The sequence below is a fragment of the Mus caroli genome, chromosome 2 (genome assembly GCF_900094665.2).
Source record: "Mus caroli chromosome 2, CAROLI_EIJ_v1.1, whole genome shotgun sequence".
NCBI lineage: Eukaryota > Metazoa > Chordata > Mammalia > Rodentia > Muridae > Mus > Mus caroli.
Window position 1 is genome coordinate 164729741 of NC_034571.1, and position 20306 is coordinate 164750046.

Genomic DNA, 20306 nt, shown 5'->3' on the forward strand with positions numbered 1-20306 from the left:
GAAAAGGAAAAGGAAAGGAAAAGGAAAAGGAAAAGGAAAAGGAAAAGGAAAAGGAAAAGGAAAAGGAAAAGGAAAAGGAAAAGGAAAAGGAAAAGGAAAGGAAAGGAAAGGAAAGGAAAGGAAAGGAAAGGAAAGGAAAGGAAAAGCTGATGTAGTGTCTTGTGTTTGTAATCACTGCAACAGGGGAGGCAGACACAGGAATCGTGTCTGGGATTCACTGGCCAGCAGGCTAGCCAAATTAGTGAGTTCCTAGTTCAGTGAGCGACCCTTCTTCAAAAAATAAAGTACAAAGGGACTGAGGAAGATCTCAGCACGGACCTCTGACCTTCACAAGAACACACACACACACACACACATCTGCGCACACACATAACTGCATGCATACACACAAACACCTACTTGTGCATACATGACCATGTGCACACACATAACTATTTATGCACACATACTGTGTAAGCACACACACATGCACACACACACACACACAGAGTCTTGCCTCTCCTACTTGTCAGAAGTCACAGCAAATTCAAAACAGACACAAGTCAAATGTGTGCAAACAAGATCTGGTTACAACTGGAACCACCTACCACCCAGCAGCCTTCCAAAGGAAGGGATCACTCCAAGGGCAAAGTCACAAACTTAAGAAATAAGCAATGACTCCCTCTTCATCCCAGTGAGGAGCCCTGTGGTGTGGGGCAGAGGAGGTGGAAAGCTCGAAGTGTGTTCATAGAGGGACTTCCCCTGCTGCCTCCTCTAGGAAGCCTTTCGTCCTGACCACATGAGCTCCCTAGGTGAGGTCACTTTTAATTTTAGCAATTGTCGTGAGAACTGCTTGAGAACCTGCAGTTCCCAGAGGGTTTTTCTGTCAGAGGTCTGTAAACTTCTTTTTCTCCGTTGCCTCTTCCTCTACCCCCCCCCTTCTTACTTAATGCAGAGTGGGTGATAAATAGTTGGGGCTTTGCAGGCTTGTGTTTCTGTCACCACTGGCCAGTTCTGGCATTAGATTATAAAAGCAATTGTAGACCAGACCCCCAGGCTCACCTTCACTCCAGCAAAGCTCATTTCTGCCTTCTGGAATATGATTTTCACATGATTTTCTAGTGTTGCAAAATTACCGTGCTTTTGATTGCACCACCACCCCCTCAGCCATTTAAATCGCACAGAGCTTTCTTTCTCTTTTATTAGTGTTATCACATTTATTTATTTTGTGTGATGGAGGGGGCGCGCATACCTGGGAACACCAGTGGAGGTCAGAGGACAATTTGTGAGAGTTGGTTCTATCCTTCTATTTTGTGGGGCACCACAGCCATAACTTTCATCATTATTTATTATTAACATTATTATCTTGTGGTACTGGGGCTGGAACCCAGAGCCTCTCAAGTGCCAGTCAAGCAGCCTGTCAGGAGGCTGAACCCCACTCCAGCCACACTAAGCTACCCAGACTGCCCTTTGGTTCCCTCTGTTGCCCAAGTTGGCCTTGAACTTTCTCCTCCTCCCTCAGTGTCAGCAGTAGCTGGGATGATGGGCCACAGTCACCGGACACAGCTTGTTGTCTGTCACTTATAACCAGCGAGTTTCCAGCCAGGCTCAGAGTGGAATAGACAGCCGCAGAAAGAATAAATCTCAGCCGGAGAAGCGGAAGTCGGAGCCATTAGCCTAGGAAAAGATAAAATTTGCAAATGAGGTTTTATTTGCTCAAGTGTCAGTGATGTTCCCACCCTTCTGAATGTTAGGACATGCAAATTACCTCCCGTCACAACCTAGGTTAGTAGATCTTTCTGATGGCCTCAGCCGGGTTCAGTGCATGCATACTGCGCACTACCGCGGTCTGAGATAACTCAGCTTTGTGCGGGCGACTTCGGGAACTGTGGTGCAGAAGGTAGGGACTGTGAGACCTGGCGGGAAATGGTGGGTGGGCCACATTCTCCTTGCCAGCATCTTTCTGAAAGGGCTGGGAGGTCGACTGACTCCACACTACCGGACGGACGTTGCAGGCGCCCCTTGGAGCACACGGAGCTTTCCCTAGCACATGCTCAGCCTTACCTGGGGTCTGTGAGCCATGACAGCCAACCCGATGGTCCACCGCCCCTCCCCCGTCCATCTTTTATTTTTAATGATTTATTTATTTTTATTTTATGTGCATTAGTGTTCTGCCTGCTTGTGTGTCTGTGTGAACTGGAGTTACAGAGAAGGAAGAGGAGACAAGAGGAAGAAGAGGAAAAATAGTCTCAGGTGTAAGGTAAACCTTATGTGAGCAACTGTGTGGGTTCTGGGAATTGAACCTGGGTCCTTTGAGCCAGTGCCTTCCATCTTTATCTAAATTGAGGCTTTACTGGAGCCTAGTGGTGGTGTCGCATGCCTTTAATCACAGCCCTGGAGAAGCTGAGGCAAGTGGATCTCTGTGAGTTCAAGGGCAGCCTGGTCTGCAGAGAGAGAGTTCCAGGACAGCCAAAGCTACATACACAGAGAAACCCTATTTCAAAAAACCAGAGAGAGAGAGAGAGAGAGAGAGAGAGAGAGAGAGACAGAGACAGAGACAGAGACAGAGACAGAGACAGAGACAGAGACAGAGACAGAGATACACACAGAGAGAGAGACAGAGACAGAGACAGAGACACCGAGAGAGAGACAGAGAGAGATTTTACTGGAATGCAGTTCTAACCTAGGAAAGGGCCACAGAGCCACCATTGGAGAGAACTCAGCTTCTCTCCTTCCCTGGAAGGGTCTGTGAAGTCCAGCGCTTTCAGCAAACACCTCTGTGGAGTGAGCTAGATGTTGTGCTCCCCTGGGAACAAAACTATGACACCTCACCCCCAGTCAGGGCTTAGTTTAAATCTGGAAGCTCACCAGGCTTAGTGGCTGCTGTTCCTGGAGATCCCTGTAAGCCCAGATCTATGTTGGGATTATGGATATGAGTCCCTTCCAGCTCCACCCGAGGCTGCATTTCCAGCATCCTCACAGTCTAACACAAATTCTCGCATCCAGTCCCCAGCACCATAGAAACAGAACCCAGCAGTGCACCGCTGAAACCCCAGTACTCAGGAGGTTGAGGCAGCAGGATCAGCTCAGGGTCGTCTGCCCTGCATATAGAGTTGGAGGAAGCCTATAAAGCTGCCCCAAGCCCGTGCTTAGGGTCCTCAAGTCAAGCTCCCTCCCATCTTGCCTGGGTGCAGTGAGCATTGGAAATCCAGGCACAGGTGTAATTACGGACTCACACTTCCAAGAGCCAACTTGCCCACGCTGGCAACGGCCTTTTAAGATGGCTGTCATTCAGCATCCGCACCGCTAATGACGGGGTAGGGAACATGAAAGTGGAGGGGAGCGGGTGGGGTGGTCAGCGGCTGCCCGCCCCCTTCCTTTTAAGTGCTCATTATGAAATATTTATCTGATTGACAGCCCTGGCAGCCCCACCCTAAGCCCCTTTCATGTTGCATGGCTCTGTGCCCCTCCGCCCAGCCAGGGCCTCACAGCCAGGGGCTGCTCCTGGCTCCCTGCCTGCCCTCCCTGGTGAGGAGCAGGGGAGAGGGGTGGAGGCAGGGAAGCTCCCTCTGTCTCTCCTCACCCACCTGAGGGTTAAGGGACTTGCAAGCCCTCAGTCACTCTGAGGGTAGACAAACTTCCCGATGCCCGCAGGAAGAAAAACAGGAACGTGGAAGAGATTGGATTTTAGTTTCAGACATGAAATGGCTCCCTAGAACCACAGTTTTACGGGGAAAAGTGCAAATGAGTCAGAAGCATACGGATTAGATTTTCCTCTAGCAGACAACCCAGAAACATTCTATAAAGAGCAAACAATACAGCTGTCTGTTGCCAGCCTGAGGAGCCGAGGCATTGGGCCGACTCTGCAGCCGGGCAGCCTCATCCCCAGTGGCTCTGTCTTCCATTCGCTTGTTGGATGGTATTGGCCCATCCCACTGTGTGCCGAGCACCAGTCAGACCCAGATTCTAGATACAAGGAGACAAGTGAGGTCTGGTCCTCATGGTACCTGTGGCCAGGCTGGGACACAGACACTGGAGTCTAGAAGAGGACACTGCCTTAAGCTCCTGAGTCCTGCTGTGGAGGGCATAGGGCAGGTGGGCAGCCGGTCTTTAGAGTGTCATGGGTTGACTTCAAGCAGCAGCTACTTCTTGGGAAGGTGACACTTGGTTTGTATAACTCAAGACTCAGTGTAAAATTTAAAAAGACAGAAAGTTGGGGAAGGTAGTATTTAAAATAAAGAAGTCTGGTAGGCATGGCCACGTACCGTCATCCCAGCGCTCCCTAGGTAGGAAGCAGGAGGATTGCTTGCACGTTTGAGGCTGGGCTGGTTTACATAGTGAATTCCAGGTCAGCCAAAGCTACATAGCAAGACCCTGTCTCAAAATACCAAATGGCCACAGGGCCGGATGCTCTGCTGGGAAGTCAGCTGGGAGCTGAACCCATCCGGCTCAGCAGCTGCTGAACTGAGGGGTGATGGGGAATCAGGGAGGAAGTCAGTCCTGCAAAAAACGTCTGAGAACAGCACAGGGCAAGATGGAGAAGGTGGGGTGTGAGAAAAGTCTGCACGGGGATATGCCCAGGATATGGCCGATGGAGAAGATGGGGAATGTGAACTGTTCTGCTCTGGAAGAGCCCGGCTTGCCTCTGCTTGAATGCTTGCTGCCTTTTGAGAGTCCCTCCAGAGCCTGGAACTTCTGTAGGTTCCTTCGAAAATCTCTGTAAGGTCATCCTAGGTCCGACAGAATTCCAGCACCTGCTGGGTTGACCAAAAGAGGGCTGTTGTTGTTTTCAGTTGATTGCTTTAAACTGTGTTTTAAGAAAACAACATTTAGGGGCTGGTGAGATGGCTCAGTGGGTAAGAGCACCCGACTGCTCTTCCGAAGGTCCAAAGTTCAAATCCCAGCAACCACATGGTGGCTCACAACCACCCATAATGAGATCTGATGCCCTCTTCTGGTGCATCTGAAGACAGCTACAGTGTACTTACATAAAAATAAATAAATAAATAAATACATCTTTAAAAAAAAAAGAAAACAACATTTAAAAATTTGTTGCACGTTGTACTGGCTGGTTTTGTGTGTCAACTTTGACACAAGCCGGAGTTATCTCAGGGAAAGGAGGTTCAGTTGGGAAAAATGCCTCCACGAGATCCAGCTATAAGGCATTTTCTCAATCAGTGATCAAGGGGGAAAGGCCCCTTGTGGGTGGGACCAACCCTGGGCTGGTAGTCTTGGGTTCTATAAGAGAGCTGGCTGAGCAAGCCAGGGGAGGCAAGCCAATAAAGAACATCCCTCCATGGCTTCTGCATCAGCTCCTGCTTCCTGACCTGCTTGAGTTCCAGTCCTGACTTCCTTCAGTGATGAATAGCAATGTGGAAATGCAAGCTGAATAAACCCTTTCCTCCCCAACTTGCTTCTTGGTCATGATGTTTTGTCCAGGAATAGAAACCCTGACTAAGACACACATGTGCACCTGTGTGTGTGTATGTGTGTGTGTGTACTCACAGTACCCACACAGGCCAGAAGATGGCTTCAGACCTCCTGGAGCTGGGGTTACAGAAAGATATGAGCTGTGTGGGTGTTAGGAACATAACTTATCAGCTCCTCTGAAAGAGCAGCAATATTTGTAACTGGTTTTCATCTTTCCTGCTCATGTATTTAGCTCTTTGACATCAACATTAAGAAACTTATTCATGGGGCTAGAGAGATGGTTCGTGTTCGAAAGTACTGACTATTTATTCTTCCAGAGGATGCCGGTTCAATTCCCAGAGCCGGCATAGAGGTTCACAACTGACTGTAACTAGTCCGTGTGGTGTACAGACACGAGCAGACAAAACACAAAACACATCCAATGCATAAGCAAATAATGAAGTAGATCCTTTCCTTTGCCATGGCCCAGACAATTACAGGTCTCAGCTTCTGAACCAGAGTCTCTGTTCAAAAATGCAGTGCATGTTGCTTTCTTAAACACAAGGAGTTACAGAGGAGAGGATTGACAGACATGTGTGTGTTACAATAAAGCTTTATTGACAGCACAGGCTGCTGGTCCTGCGGCTGAGGTTGCAGATGTATGTGCTTCACAATTGTGGACTCAGCCACCTTGTCACATTCAGGCTTGTCCCATCTCCCCAGGGGTGCCTTACACTCAGTGCTGTGGGAAAACAGAGAGTACTCTTCAAAGCCCGTGGATTTCCTGTCTCTGATACAGGGTATGGCCCTGGAAATCGTTTTGTTTTCGTTTTTGTAGATATGATAAAAAAAATAAAGATTTGATCTAAAATGAAGAAGGAAGAGGAGAAAAGAAAGAAAGGAGAGGGTGGGAAGAAGGAAGAAAGAAAGAAAGGAAGACAGGGAGGAAGAAGGGAGAGAGAAAATGAAGGGGTGGGAGGGATAGGGGAGAGGATAAGAAGAAGTAAGAAGGGGAGAGAGAGACAGAGAGAGAACTCTTTAGTACTCCACTCTATGTAACAAAGCTCTGTCAGCTCTTAGAGATATTTTTCTCATCTTGCAGGATTTCATGTTTCCCGGGGCTGTGATTTGGGCGGGACACGGTATTCTTATTTTATGTCTAGGAGAAGTTCAAAGAGATACAGACAGGCAGTGGTAGGTCACTTCAGCAACACGATAAGGTAGGTGAAGGCTAGCCTGGGCTACAGAACACCTGTCTCCAAAATAAATAATAAAAAGAAAGAAAAGAGACAGATGAAATAAGAAAGCCAAAGACCTATGCCTCAGTTCCCCCTGCGAGGGCCCTGGGGGGACTCTACACCTTCTGGCTGTACCTTTCAAATCCCGGCCTTGTCCTCAGGGGAAGATAGAGCCTTCTCCAGACACAAATCTTTCTTGGGCCAACTTGGAGTCAAACTCCAGGGTCTGAGCCTTCCTAGGCAGATGCAGTCAGGAGGCGGTTTCCGTGGCAACGGATTTTGACATGATCAACTGCTAGCACTCGCCACCCAGAGATGACAAAACTCCAGGAACTTCAAAGCTGTTAAGGATAGCTTGGGGCAAATTTTAATTAAAATTAGATAGCGTATATGAAAAGCATCTAATTTGTACTCTATAAAAGAGTTTGGGAGGTACATCTCCAGAGCCTCGGGACTGTGGCTGTAACAATTAACTTGCAACTTTTCGCGGCAGAATCACAACATGTTAATTTGCTAATGAGTCAGTCAGAGCAGAAGCAAGCTCTGACAGTGGAGGAAAACATACACATTACATTCCGGTTCTATTTTTAAATAAATTAAATGTTTCAAGTCAAACTCAAGCTTCACATGAAAGTTTTATCCCTACTGATATTAAAAAAAAAAAAAAGCCAACAACTTGATTTGCCTGCTGAGATGCTGAGGAAGAATCTTCGAAGTTCTCTGGAGGTTGAAGCCATTCCTTTCCCTTCAGCATGGCTGCAGTTACATATGTGCTAACTGTGGCCATTTAGAGTAGTGATGTGCTCGCTCTCTCTCTCTCTCCCTCCCTCCTCTTCCTCCTCCTCCTCCTCCTCCTCCTCCTCTCTCCTTTCCTTTCCCTCCCTCCCTCTGTGAAGTTCTGAACTCAGGATGGAGAGAGAGAGGAAAATATCAAACCCCTCCCTTCTTAGTGTACCATGAATAAAGACCACTGTGGAGCAGAGAAGGGGAAAGAAGTCTCAGACAGGGCCATGTGCTCCACTGACGCTGGAAACTAAGTCACCCTCAGAACCTGCAAACACCTCTTAGCCTGCACCACCACATGGCTTCTACTGGGGATGGAAACAGTCACAGAGTGTCACACATGCTAGCAGATGTGGGAGCAGATAAAGTCCTGAGGAATGTGTGCTGTGGACATGCATGGGCACATCTGTGTCAAGGACCCCAGTGTCTTCCCCAGGTGAGACTCAAACATGACAAAGCTTCCTCGGGTCTAAGCAGTGATCACCAGTGACTGCCTAGCATGCATCCTCCTCCAGTATGTTTACAGCCAGAGACGGCTCCCCCACCAAGATAGCCAACTTCCCTGGGTTGCACATAATAAACACAGTGGATCTCCAGGTTCCCTAGCCTCCATCACAGTGAGCAAGCACAGCCCAACAGATCTCAGCTTTCCTGTCTGTGTGCCTGTGTTGTACTGCCCCAGAGAGGTTTCCAAGACCAAGAGAAACATGTAGCAGACTTCCTGGGGCCTGGAAGAGATGTGTAGGCGCAAAGTCTTGGTGCACACTCTCTATAGCTCCACCAACAGTTTACAGGTGTTCTAACCACAGCAAGCAGTCATCATTGTAGCTGAGGGAGACATCTGACCTCAGAACCCGAGCTCTCCCCGCACAGCCCCAGGCTGTGATCTCTATACTCATGCTCCTCAGAATGGGGGAGGGGAATAGCACGCCAAGCTCAGTGTGACAAACACCGGAGTGACCGGTGCAGGCACGAGGAATGGAGGGCAGAGGAGGGTAAAGCACACACTATAAGCTGGTCACCTCCACCCGCATGTGGAGCCAGCTTTGTAAAAGATCTGATCCTCGCAGCTGGGTCTGAGGCAGGAGTGAGACATGTGCAGCCTGTCAGGGAGCTAGTGGGGTGGCATCAGGGTTGAGCAGGAGGAACGCCATCCCATCTTGGAGCTATTTCATACATAACATTTTAAACTTTTATATTCCTGGATAGGCAAGGTGAGATACTGTCTGCCAACCCAGGGTCTGGCACGGGGCAGTCCGCTGCAGGACCTTGCTGTGTGCCTGCAGGATGCTCTCACTGGGCACTGAGACTGGCTGGGTCGGTTGCTGGCCTCGGTGCTGTGACCAAGAACCCTGACAGAATGATGTAAGGGAGGGAGGTTTATTTTGGCTCACAGTTTGAAGGGCGCAGTGCACTCTGGGGGGAAGGTACAGGGAGGCAGCGGTGAGGTAAACCAGTCATGCTGCGGCCACAGTCAGGAAAGAGGACCAACAGGGGGACAGGAAGCTTGATTCCAGGAGCCTCGGTGCAGTGGGAAGGTTGCCTTCCCTTTCACAGTCCTGTGCGGACTCTGCCGTAGCTGTTCCCAGCTATTCTGCTGGTCCGCGTCAGCCTTTCTCTTCCTATCCAAGGGAACGGAACTCTCTGGCCAATGAGAGTGGCCATTTCCTGGGGCACAGTGATTGGTTTAGGAGCAGACTCAAGGCTCAAGTCAACCAATCAGAGTCCTTCCCAGAATTCCAATGCAGATGTTAGTGGTTGCTGGAAGCCGTGAGGATGGCCCGTGGCAGGGCCATCTGCCTGTCTCCCTGTGTTGCGGTGTAAATGCGATGCCCGGCATACGAAGCTCGACAGCCTGGAGAAACAGAGCTGGAGGCCTGAGAAGGGTCAGGGAGATCCTGGCAACACCCCACTTGAGTGGATCCAGAAGCGCCTCTCAGACGTCTTCACAAAGCTCTAGAAAGGTCAGTCTGCTATCGACATCCCATTTGACAGTGGAAGAAATAGAATCCGAGCACAGTTCACACAGCAACTGAGCAGTGGAGCCCAGAGTTGCTCCATGTTGTGGTTTGAATACGAAATGTTCCCAGACCTGTGTGTTTGAATACGTGCTCTCCAGCTGGGGTCCTGTGGCTGAATCTTTGGGAGGTGGAGCCTCACAGGAAGAAGTAACTGCGTGGGTGAGCCTTGAGGCTGACAGCCTGGCTTAACTTGTCAACTTCCGGTGATTTCGCTCCATGATGGGCCGAGTCTCATCAAACTGTGAGACCAGTAACCTCCCTTACGCTGCTTTTTGTCAAGTATTTAGTAGAGCAGCATGATCAGCAAGGAACACAGCTGGTCTCGCTCGGCACCCAGTGCGGTCTGTAGTGCCCTGCCATGCACTGACGCACTGCCTCTTGGAACACTGGCTGGGAAAGACCGCGGGGGGGGGCCCCCAGAAGCATGAGCCAAGCGGTCCTTCCCACTTGCCCAGTGGTTAGCAAGCAGCTCCAAGATGCCAGGTTGAGACTCGGCTCAGAGCTGGGAAAGGAAATGTGGGTTAAGGACACAGAAGGGTCAGGGAGCTGGGGACCGAGATGGATGTTGGTGCAGAGGAACCACGAAGAGGGGCAGTGGGTAAAAGAGCAACCTATCCTGTAACTTTATTCGCAAGTAATCCAACTCGACACCTAACAGACAGGACAAGAGGGTGCTGGGATAGCTCTTAGCAGCTGAAAGTACCCCTGCTGCTCAGGACTTGTCTGGACTTCTTTGCCTCAGTTTCCCCTCTGCCGATGAGACTCCCTATGGCTTTATTAGTGCAAGTTTCAACTTTCTGAATGTCAGGGAAATGAATCTTTCTACCGGCAAAATGGCTGTCAATCCCAGAGCCAAGAAGTTCTTGCTGGCTCGGCTGGGGTTACTTGGCAATCCAGTGGACTGGTCTCTGAGGCCCAGGTTCTAGGGTACTATGATAAGCCAGCCAGAATCCTGAAGGCCCCATGATCGAGGAGCAATGCCCATGCCCCTGAACTTGGGGTCACACTATGTATTCCAAGAAGCCAAATGCATCCACCCACCCTCAAGAAGCCATTTATAACAGACAGTTTAATAACAAAAGGCAGGAAAAGGAGGTTTATTCAACGTGGCCAAAAGGGAAGAGGGACAAAGATCCAATGACCCACCCTCCCTTAGCTCATCTTTATGGTTCTGAAGTGAAATCAAAGTTTAATCAGAGGGCCAAAGGTATGTACATCTAAACAGTCCTATCCAAGATGAGGTCCCATCCCCCACAATGTCATCAGTGTCTGGGCTTCTGTCTCATCCATAAGTTGATATGACAAGTTGTTAGAACCGTGTGAGGCTCGGCACGGTGGTGCACGCATTAATCCTAGCATTCAGGAGGCAGAAGCAGTCAGAGCTCTATGAGTTCAAGGCCAGCCTGGTCTACAGAATGAGTTCCAGGACAGCCAGGGCTACACAGAGAGACCCCTGTAACTAAACAAACACATAAACAGTGAACTATGTGAAATCTGTTTGAGTTTCCTCTCTGGCTGGGTCTTTTTATTCTCCCACCCTGAGAGTCCTAGGGTCCACAGTTACAATGATCTCAGTAATATCAGATTGATAATAGATACCAGTGTTTGTTGTTGTTGTTGTTTTTAGAATATCTTCATTTCTGTTATACCAGTTACGACCACAGACAGGAAAGCAAAAAGCTCAATGAAGGGACCAAGATTCAAACATCTATTGATCACCTCATTCTCTGCTTACCTGTCACCATCTACTGCCTGTCCAGCTATCATTTATCTATCACCTAGCAGCTACCTTGTATACCGTATATCGCCTAGTATCAACACCCTCTAACCTATTGATATACCATATATCACCTAGTATCAGCTACCCTCTAACCTACTATGTGTATGCATCCTCTGATCTATCGTCTATCTATGCATCCTCTAGCCTGTCATCTTTCTACCTTTTATCTATCTATAAAGAGGAAAGAAACTTTACAGAGTGGGAGAAAATATTTTCTTTCCTCCTCCTCCTCCATTTATTGATTGATTGATTGATTGATTTTATTTTTTTGAGACAGGATTTCTCTGTGTAGCTCTGGCTGTCCTGGAACTCATTCTGTAGACCAGGCTGACCTTGAACTCAGAAATCCACCCTGCCTCTGCCTCCCGAGTGCTGGGATTAAAGGCGTGCGCCACCACTGCCCGGTCGTATCTGACTTCAGTGGAGAGACTATGAAGGACCCTCACAGCTAACAGCAAAGTGCGATGATGTTTTTCATACACAGACAAAGGACTTTGACAGACACTTCTGCAGACACGACTCACAGAGGACAGAGACGAACACGAGGGGCATTGGTGTTCATAGTCATTAAGGACATGCCAATCAAAACCACAGTGAGATCCAGGGCAGCTCCGAGGCTAAACGTGAAAAGAACAGTGTTGGGAGGCATTGTCAGGGAGTCAGAGGCCTTGTGTGAGGCTGTTGAGAATACAGGGTGGGCAGCCACTGTGGGGGATGACTGGTGGATCGGACCAGCGTTAGAACATCACAGACACTTCATCTATTCCAGGCAGATTCTATCAAAACAGAAAACAGGGACTCAAACAGACCCTGTGCCAAGGCTCAAAGCCATGTTATTCACGAATGCCAAGAGGAAATCCCCGTGTCCATCAACAGCTGAATGAATAAACCAAGTCTGATCTCGTTTCACAATGGAATATTATTCAGCCGTAAAGGAAGTCCTGATTCACAAAGCTGCGACGTGACCGAACCTTGAAAGCCAAGGACTCTTTGTTGAATACAGTCGATCAGTTACACAGAACAAATCCCTCATGCTTCACTCAGAGTCACAGACTGCGATGAGCAGTGGTGGGGTAGGGTGGGAGCAGGTTCTGTAGGTGCAGTTTCCAGTTGGGATGAAACGGACAGGGTGATGCTCGCATAATACTGCAGTCAGTTAGTGTCAGTGAATTAAATGGAAAGTGTGTGTGTGTGTGTTTGCATGTATGTGTGGTGTGTGCATATGTGTGTGGTATGTGCATGTGAGTCATATGTGCATGGTGTGAGTGTGGATGTGTGTGGATGTGTATGTATGGTATGTGTGTATGTGCATACATGTATGTGGTATGTGCATGTGTGTGTGGTGTGTGCATGCGAGTTGTATGTGCATGGTGTGAGTGTATATGTGTGTGGATGTGGATGTGTGGTATGTATGTGTGTGAGTTGTTTGTGTGTGTGTGTGTATGTGTGTGGTGTATGCATGCATGTGAGTTGTATGTGCGTGATATGAGTGTATGTGTGTGAGTGTGTGTGTGTGTGTATGGTGTGTATGTGTGTGTGTTGTGTGCATGTATGTGCATTGTGTGTATGTGTGTGGTATGTGCTTTGTGTGCATGTGTGTGTGGTGTGTGTATGTGTGTGGTGTGTGCATGTGTGTGTAATGTGTGCATGTAAGTTGTACATGTGTGGTGTGAATGTTTATGTGTATGTGTTATATGTGCTTGGTGTATGTGTGCATATGTATGTATATGTGTGTGCATATGCATGTGTATTTGGTGTGTGTGCATGTGTGTGTATATATATATATGATCTCTACAAGTCACACTTAAAAATCCAGTTGTTGCAGAATAGAACACCCCAAGAAGCTGAGCTCACACCTGTCACCTCAACACCCAGGATCTCGCTGGAGGACCCCAAGTGTGGAGGCCAGCCTGGGCTACATAGGGAAAAGCACACAGCGCCATCTGGAGAATGTTCCAGAGGGAGCTCTAAGGACTCTACTTGCCTTTTCTTGCTGGGGAATGGACCTCATGCAACAAGAAGTCACAAAAGCCATCCAGCCTTGCCACCTGGCATCAGGGCTTCTGTGTTGTCTCCGCACAGTGAGTGGAAGCTGACTGAGAACACTAAGGAAAATCTCTGCGCCAAACTATGTGGAAGAGACACAAAACTCAGGGAAGCAGAAGCAACCGGGCCTGGTTTCCTGTATTCCCTCTCCTGGAACCCAGGATCCTCACAGCTCTGACCTCACCATCCAAGGATGAGCCCACCTCAGCTTTGCTTTGTAAAACACAAAAGATTACAGCGTTGTTTACTAAAGAAAAAAATAAAAATTGGGCCCAGTGGCACTGCCCTGTCTTCCCAGCTACTTGGGAATCTGAGACGGAGAGACCTCAAGTTTAGAGTCACCCTAAAGTGGATGCAAGTTCCTGACTAGGAAGAAGGGAGAACATGGAGGTACCTGGATAAGTAGGCCTGTCGACTCAAAGGGGAAAACTTTTATGTGAAAACAAAGTGAGTTTTCCCATTGTCATGGTTGCAGACAGTCTGCAGACCCAATAATGTCCCCAGAACTGGAGTCCTGGGTTTCCTGACACTACTTCCTCTCTGCCATGGACTGAGGGGGCAGTCAACCTGGCAACACATCTGTCTCTCTGTGACCTTGACTTTCAGAATTGCATCCCCTCTATTAAGTCACCCAGCCACCCTGAGCCACGATTGAAGCCTGCAGTACCCCCTAAATAGCCATCTTACTAGAAGCAGATAGCCTGTGAATGGATTTATAGACCTTGATGGCCATCAGCGTCAAGGTTGGGGAAGCCACCTTGGGCCACTTCATCCTACATGCGATACCCGGTACAGAGCAGCCTTGAGTGCACCAGTGTCAACCCGAGAAATAGGGGAAGACTTTGTTTTCAAATTAAACTAAGGTGGAATTTTCTGGAGTAGCTGGAGCAAGGGCAGAAGAAAAGAGTGTTTCTTTGAGCCGCCCCTCAGTGAAAGGGCCTGTTTCCGAGAACATGTTTGTCTAACCTTTACTCACACAGGAACCCAATGGGATTAGCAGTTCCCTGCAATGCTCTCCCCGCTGACCTTCACTGGGCCCAAGCTCATGCGATCATGAAGCTCTGGGCTCTGTCGCTAGCTGCATTCACTTTGCCCTAATGGATTATGCATGCCCAACGAGGGCTCCTTCCACAAACACCAGCATCTGTGTTTGCCTGCATGCATAGCGTCTGCTTCCCCATGGCTGCCAGTTGATCATTCTCTGATATCATTGCATGAGTCCATGGTGCCCAGATGCACAAGATCACATAACTGCCCGTCAGTATCTTTATTGCATCTCAAGGTTGGGTCTGAGGAGGTGCCTTAGGAGTATGGCTGGTTCTCTGCCTGCTCGACCCTCCTCTATCTCTGGATCATCCACAGACAGCAGGGAGAGAGGGGATCGTGTATTCAGCCATTGTTGGATTAGCGCCTAGCATGTGCAGGCTTCAGGGGCAGGGTGCATACAAGAGCTGGGGTTGATAGAAAAAAAAAAAAACAAACCCATAGGAATAGATGTCAAAGGACAGCCATGGGGGAGCCAGGGTTGGGTTGAGGAGCTGAGAAACATCCCAGAACTCCCTTAAGGGAGTTCTCACCATATGCTTCGTACAGAGGTAGACTGGCCTGGGACCTGGGACAGAAGAGTGGTGACCTGCCCAGTGCCACGCCTGGGTCTGAAACACCTGGTCTTTCTGGGGTTTAGCACAGTTCTTGGGCAGGTCGTGACAGCCCAATCTGACCAGAGAGGCTGAGGCTTGGGGATGGGGGCTGTAGCTCAGGCTGTCAGGTAGGACTGAAGAATGACGGGATTCCTCCTGTGTGGCTTCTGTGGTAGGACATCCCAGCTGCGGCTACTAATAAGGACAGACATGCACACACACACACACACACACACACACACACACACACACACACACAACACATAAACACATACACATCCCCGAGTGAGGTGTAAATTTGAGTAATTGAAAGCTGCTGTGTAGATCTGGGAAGCTGTAGCTCACAGCCCCTCCAGGCCAGCCTGTGCACTGAGCCCGTCCCTGGTGGTATCCTGACATTTAAAAAATGGACTTCACTCAAAAAATGCAAGAGACTGACTTTATTTGTAGAGCCTAGGTATCTGGTCGCATTCCCTGTACATTGATATAAGGGTTTTGTAGGAGTCTGTGTGGCGTGTTTGTGTCTGTGTGGCTGTGTATGTGTCTGTCTGTGTGTCTGTGTATGTGCTTGTGTGGGTGTGTCTGTCTTTCTGTGTATGTGTCTGACTGTGTGCGTATGTGCTTGTGTGTATCTGCATATGTGCCTGTTTGTGTGTCTGTGTATGTGCTTGTGTGTGTGTGTCTGTTTCTGTGTGTCTGTGTATAAGATTGTGTGTCTGTGTCTGTGTGTATGCCTGTGTATGTGTGTCTGTATGCCTATCTGTGAGTGAAATTCCTTTCCCTGGTTCTCTGAAAACACTTACAGCCTTTGGACCCCTTTCCTACATCTTGGGTTCAGAAGAATCACCCCTTCCCATGCTCCCCATCTGGGTGGTCTCTGCCATTCACTCTCCTCTCTTATGGGCTCAGGAGAAGGACTCTGTCATGCATACAGTCCCCAGCTCCCTCACATTCGCCAAAGGTGAACTGTGCATTCTGGGGAATTTAGGGGGGGGTGTTCTAACAATCCCTTTCTCCCCTCCCCCTCTCCCTTTCCCTCTCCCTCTCCCTCCCCTTTTCCCTCTCCCTCCCTCCCTCTTTCTCTCTGGCTTTCCCAGGCTCACTCAACTTTCAGTTCACATGTGTGTGATTTTTATCTCATCAGGACATCGGGACAGCCAAATGCACTTAAGAGTTCAGGGAATTAAAACCAAATGTGCCAGGAGGCCCCTGCCTGCAGAGACTGAGGCCGCTGCAGAGACACAGGGTTCCAGAACTGTCAGCCAGTGGGCAGGACTGGCAAAACTGGGGTGTATCTGCCTGTGGATCACAGAGGTCAAGCTGGAAAGCTCCATGGAACTCCATAAGTGTTCAGAGACCACAAAAGAGAACCCAAGACCTGTGACTCAGAGTGGCAGAGGAAAGAGCCCAGTCACTAGCCAGCTTCCTGCAGGCTTCCTTCTTGCTGTTTAGGTGGGATTATGTTTGTTAAAGAGAAATTTCCTTTTGCATTTTTATTTATTTTGTGTGTATACACAAAATACACATGCATTTGAGTGCATGCCTGCTCATGCATACACGTGTATGAGTGTGTATGTCTCATGCATACACATGAAGGTCAGAGGACAACTTGAGGCAGTCAGTTCTAGTCTCTACCAGCTGGGTCTCAGGAACCAACTCAAGTCATCAAAGCTTCTTGTCTTAGTCACTGTTCTAGTGCTGTGAAGGGACACCATGACTAACTCAACTTACCAAAGAAAGCATTTATTGGGGGTTTTCTTACAGCTTTAGGGGGTGAGTCCAGTATTATCACAGTGTAGAGCCAGGCAGACAGGCAGACAGGCAGACAGACAGGCAGACAGGCAGACAGGCAGACAGACAGGCAGACAGGCAGACAGGCAGACAGACAGGCAGACAGGCAGGCAGACAGACAGGCGGGCAGACAGACAGGCAGGTGGACAGGCAGGCAGGCAGACAGACAGACAGACAGACAGGCAGACAGGCAGACAGACAGACAGGCAGGCAGGCAGACAGACAGGCAGGCATACAGGCAGATAGGTAGGCAGGCAGACATGGTGCCGGAACAGTAGCTGAGCTCCTACATCCTGATCTCTAGGGCGGGGGAGGGATCTGAAATGAGTTTCTGATAGCCCACCTCAAGTGACACACCTCCTCGAACAAGACCACTCCCCATAATCCTTCCCAAACAGTTCCACTCCCCCAATGACTGAGCAGTCAAATATAAAGCCTATGAGCACGATTCGCATTTATCCACCAGGCCGTCTCGTAGGCTCTGGGGAAATTTCTTTAGATGCTGCTGCCCTCAGAAGGTGCTCTGAGGAGTTCTGAAAGGAGGAACGTGGCTGCAGGGCACAGGAAGCTGGGCTCAGAGCGGACGGTGAAAAGGCTGCTGAGTGCTTGTCACGATTTGACTTGAACGCCCCACCCCCCACCCCATAGGCTCATATGCTTCAATGCTTGGTCCCCAGATGGTGATACTACTTTTGGGGGGAGGAAGTGGAGCCTCCTTGGAGGAAGAAGGTGGCTGGATGACCTCCGTTCTTGTCCCTCTGTTTCCTGGCTACAGATGCGCTGTGATGAGAAGCTTCTCATTTCTGCCGCCATGCCTTTCGTGTTGCAGTGGACTGTGGCCCTCAAGCTGTGGGCCACAATAACCCCTTCTTTCCTTCAGTTGCTTCTTGGGTCTTTAGTTGCAGCCTGTTGGAAAGACCCTGACACAGCATCAAGGAGGGGAAGTGGCAGGATGAAGGGAGGGGGAGGGGGATGATGGCAGGAGAGGGGGATGGTGGGAGGGAGGGGGATGGTAGAAGGGGAGGGGGATGGTGGCAGGGGAAGGATATGGAAGGAGAGGGGGATGACAGCAGGGGGAGAGGATGGAGGGAGAGGGGAATGAAGCGGGAGAGGATGAGGGGAGAGGGAGGGGATGATGGCAGTGTGAGGGGGATGGTGGCAGGGGAGGAGGATGGTGGCAGGGGAAGGGGGACAACAGAATGAGACCTAGCAGTCTAGCCAGATTCTACCGTCAGGCAGAGGTGCTGCCCTCTGTGCCACAGCCCACAGACATTCAGCAATGTCAGGGGAAACTGTAAAAACTGGGGTAGAAGCCTGCTAACCAGCTCTAATGGGAAGCAGCCAGCAAGCTGTCCACACTGGAGGTGGTTGGAATAAGAACAGCCCCATAGGCAGGCTTAGGCATCAGGGAGTGACACTACTTGGAAGGATTAGGAGGTGTGGCCTTTTTGGAGGAAGTGTGTCACTGGGGGTGGGCTTTGAGGTTTCTAAAGCCCAAGCCAGACCCTGCGTCTCTCTCTCTCTCTCTCTCTCTCTCTCCATATATATATATATATATATATATATATATATATATATATATATATATACATATATATATCTTCAGCAGATCCAGCTGTAGAACTCTCAGCTCCTTCTCCAGCGCCATGTCTGCTGTATGCCGCCATGCTTCCTGCCATGATGATAATGGACTAAACTCCTGAAACTGTCAGCCAGCCCCAATTAAGTGCTCTTCTTTATAAGAGTTGCATGGTCACGGTGTCTTTTCACAACAATAGTACACAGACTAAAGCAACACCTTATTGTCTAAACGGCTTCCACCACACAGAACTTCCTACCTCCCACATCAGCAGAAGTGAAGCCATGGGCCATGGGGATAGAGGGAGGGGACAGACCAAAGCTGTTCCTCATGAGGCTGTCTATAGGACAGTCTGTTTCTTTTCTTGGCTTGTGGCTGGGTTAGAAGATGCTGAGAGAGGCAGGAAGTCTAAGATCAAAGCCCCGGGGCCTCCTGCCTGACCAGCAGACTCCAGTTTTGTTGTGTCACTATGCACAGCCTGCTCCACACTGGGATGTTCGTGGTGGAGATAACAGATCCCGGGACACTTTGGAAGAGCCCCCTGCTTTGCTCTCAAATCTGCAGTTTAAGATCAGTTCTAGACAGCGGCCACTTTTTCGAAGGACCCCACTTTCCTCTCCATCTCCATGACACCTGTGTGCATGCTTGCGTGCGTGCCTGGTGTGTGTGTGTGTGTGTGTTCTATATAGCTGTGCTGGCTACTCTTTTGTCAACATGACACAAGCTAGAGTCATCTGAGAGGAAACCTCAACTGAAAAAAAATCCCTCTTAAGATCAGGCTGTAGGCAAATCTGTGGGTCATTTTCCTGTTAATGATTGATGTGAAAGGGCCCCACCCACTGTGGGTGCTGTTACTCCTAGCCTGGTAGTCCTGGGTTGTTTAAGAAAACAAATAGAAGCCAGATGGCAGTGGTGCACATCTTTAATCCCAGCACTCAGGAGGTAGAGGCAGGTGGATCTCTCTATGAGTTCTAGGACAGCCCAGGGCTACACAGAGAAACCCTGTCTTGACAAACCAAAACAGAAGAAGAGGAGGAGGAGGAAGAGGAGGAGGAGGGGAGAGGAAGAAAGGGGAGGAGTAGGAGGAAGAGGGAAGAAAGAGGAGGAGGAGGAGGAAGAGGGAGGGGAGGAGAACAGGAGGAAGGGGAGGAGCAGGGGAGGACAGAAGACAAATTGAGCAATCTGTGGGAGCAAGCCAATAAACAGCACTCCTCCATGGCCTCTACTTTCAGCTCAGGCCTCCAGGTCTCTGCCCTGTTTGAGTTCCTGCCCTAACTTCCCTCAATGATTGGCTGTGATCAGAATTTGTGAGAAACCCTTCTCTCCTCAGGTTGCTTTTGGCCATAGTGTTTTGTCACAGCAACAGAAAAGCAGACTGCTGGAGGTGATGGCGCACACCTTTGATCCCAGTGCTCAGGAGGCAGAGTCAGGCAGATCTCTGTGAGTTCGAGGCCAGCCTGGTCTACAGGGTGAGGTCCAGGGCAGTCAGGGCTACACAGAGCACCCCTGTCTTGAAAACACAAAACAAAACAAAACAAAACAAAACAAAACAAAACAAAGCAGACTAAAACAATAGACTGTATTACAGGGGAAAACAGGATGGATTTGTGATCAATCCCCACAAAGACATGAATCTATGCCACCACTGAACCCCCAAGCCCAAGCTAGGAACATTCAGTCAGAATAATAAAAAAGTAGGGAAGTAAACTCACTTCCTGAAGTATCCCAGCAGCCAAGGCTTCCTCCCAGCCCCCAGCCCTGTAGTTGTCTGTGATGTCCAGGGATCAAATAGAGGCTCAAGGTCCATGCCACAGGCCAGATGAAAGCAGTCCCCTGCACCAGACAGTCAGAGCCACTGTGGGCTTGTCACCCCATGCCTCCCAAAAGTCTCACTTACTGGCTGAAGTGTGTGTGTGTGTCCTAGGTGTCCCTCTAGACAGAAGGAGAGTTCTCCTGGCACTCCAAAACCCTTCTCCCAGGGTGGAGGCTGGGCTGTTAGCAGATGCCCTCTGAGGCCTTCTCAATCTGCCTGCTTTGAGG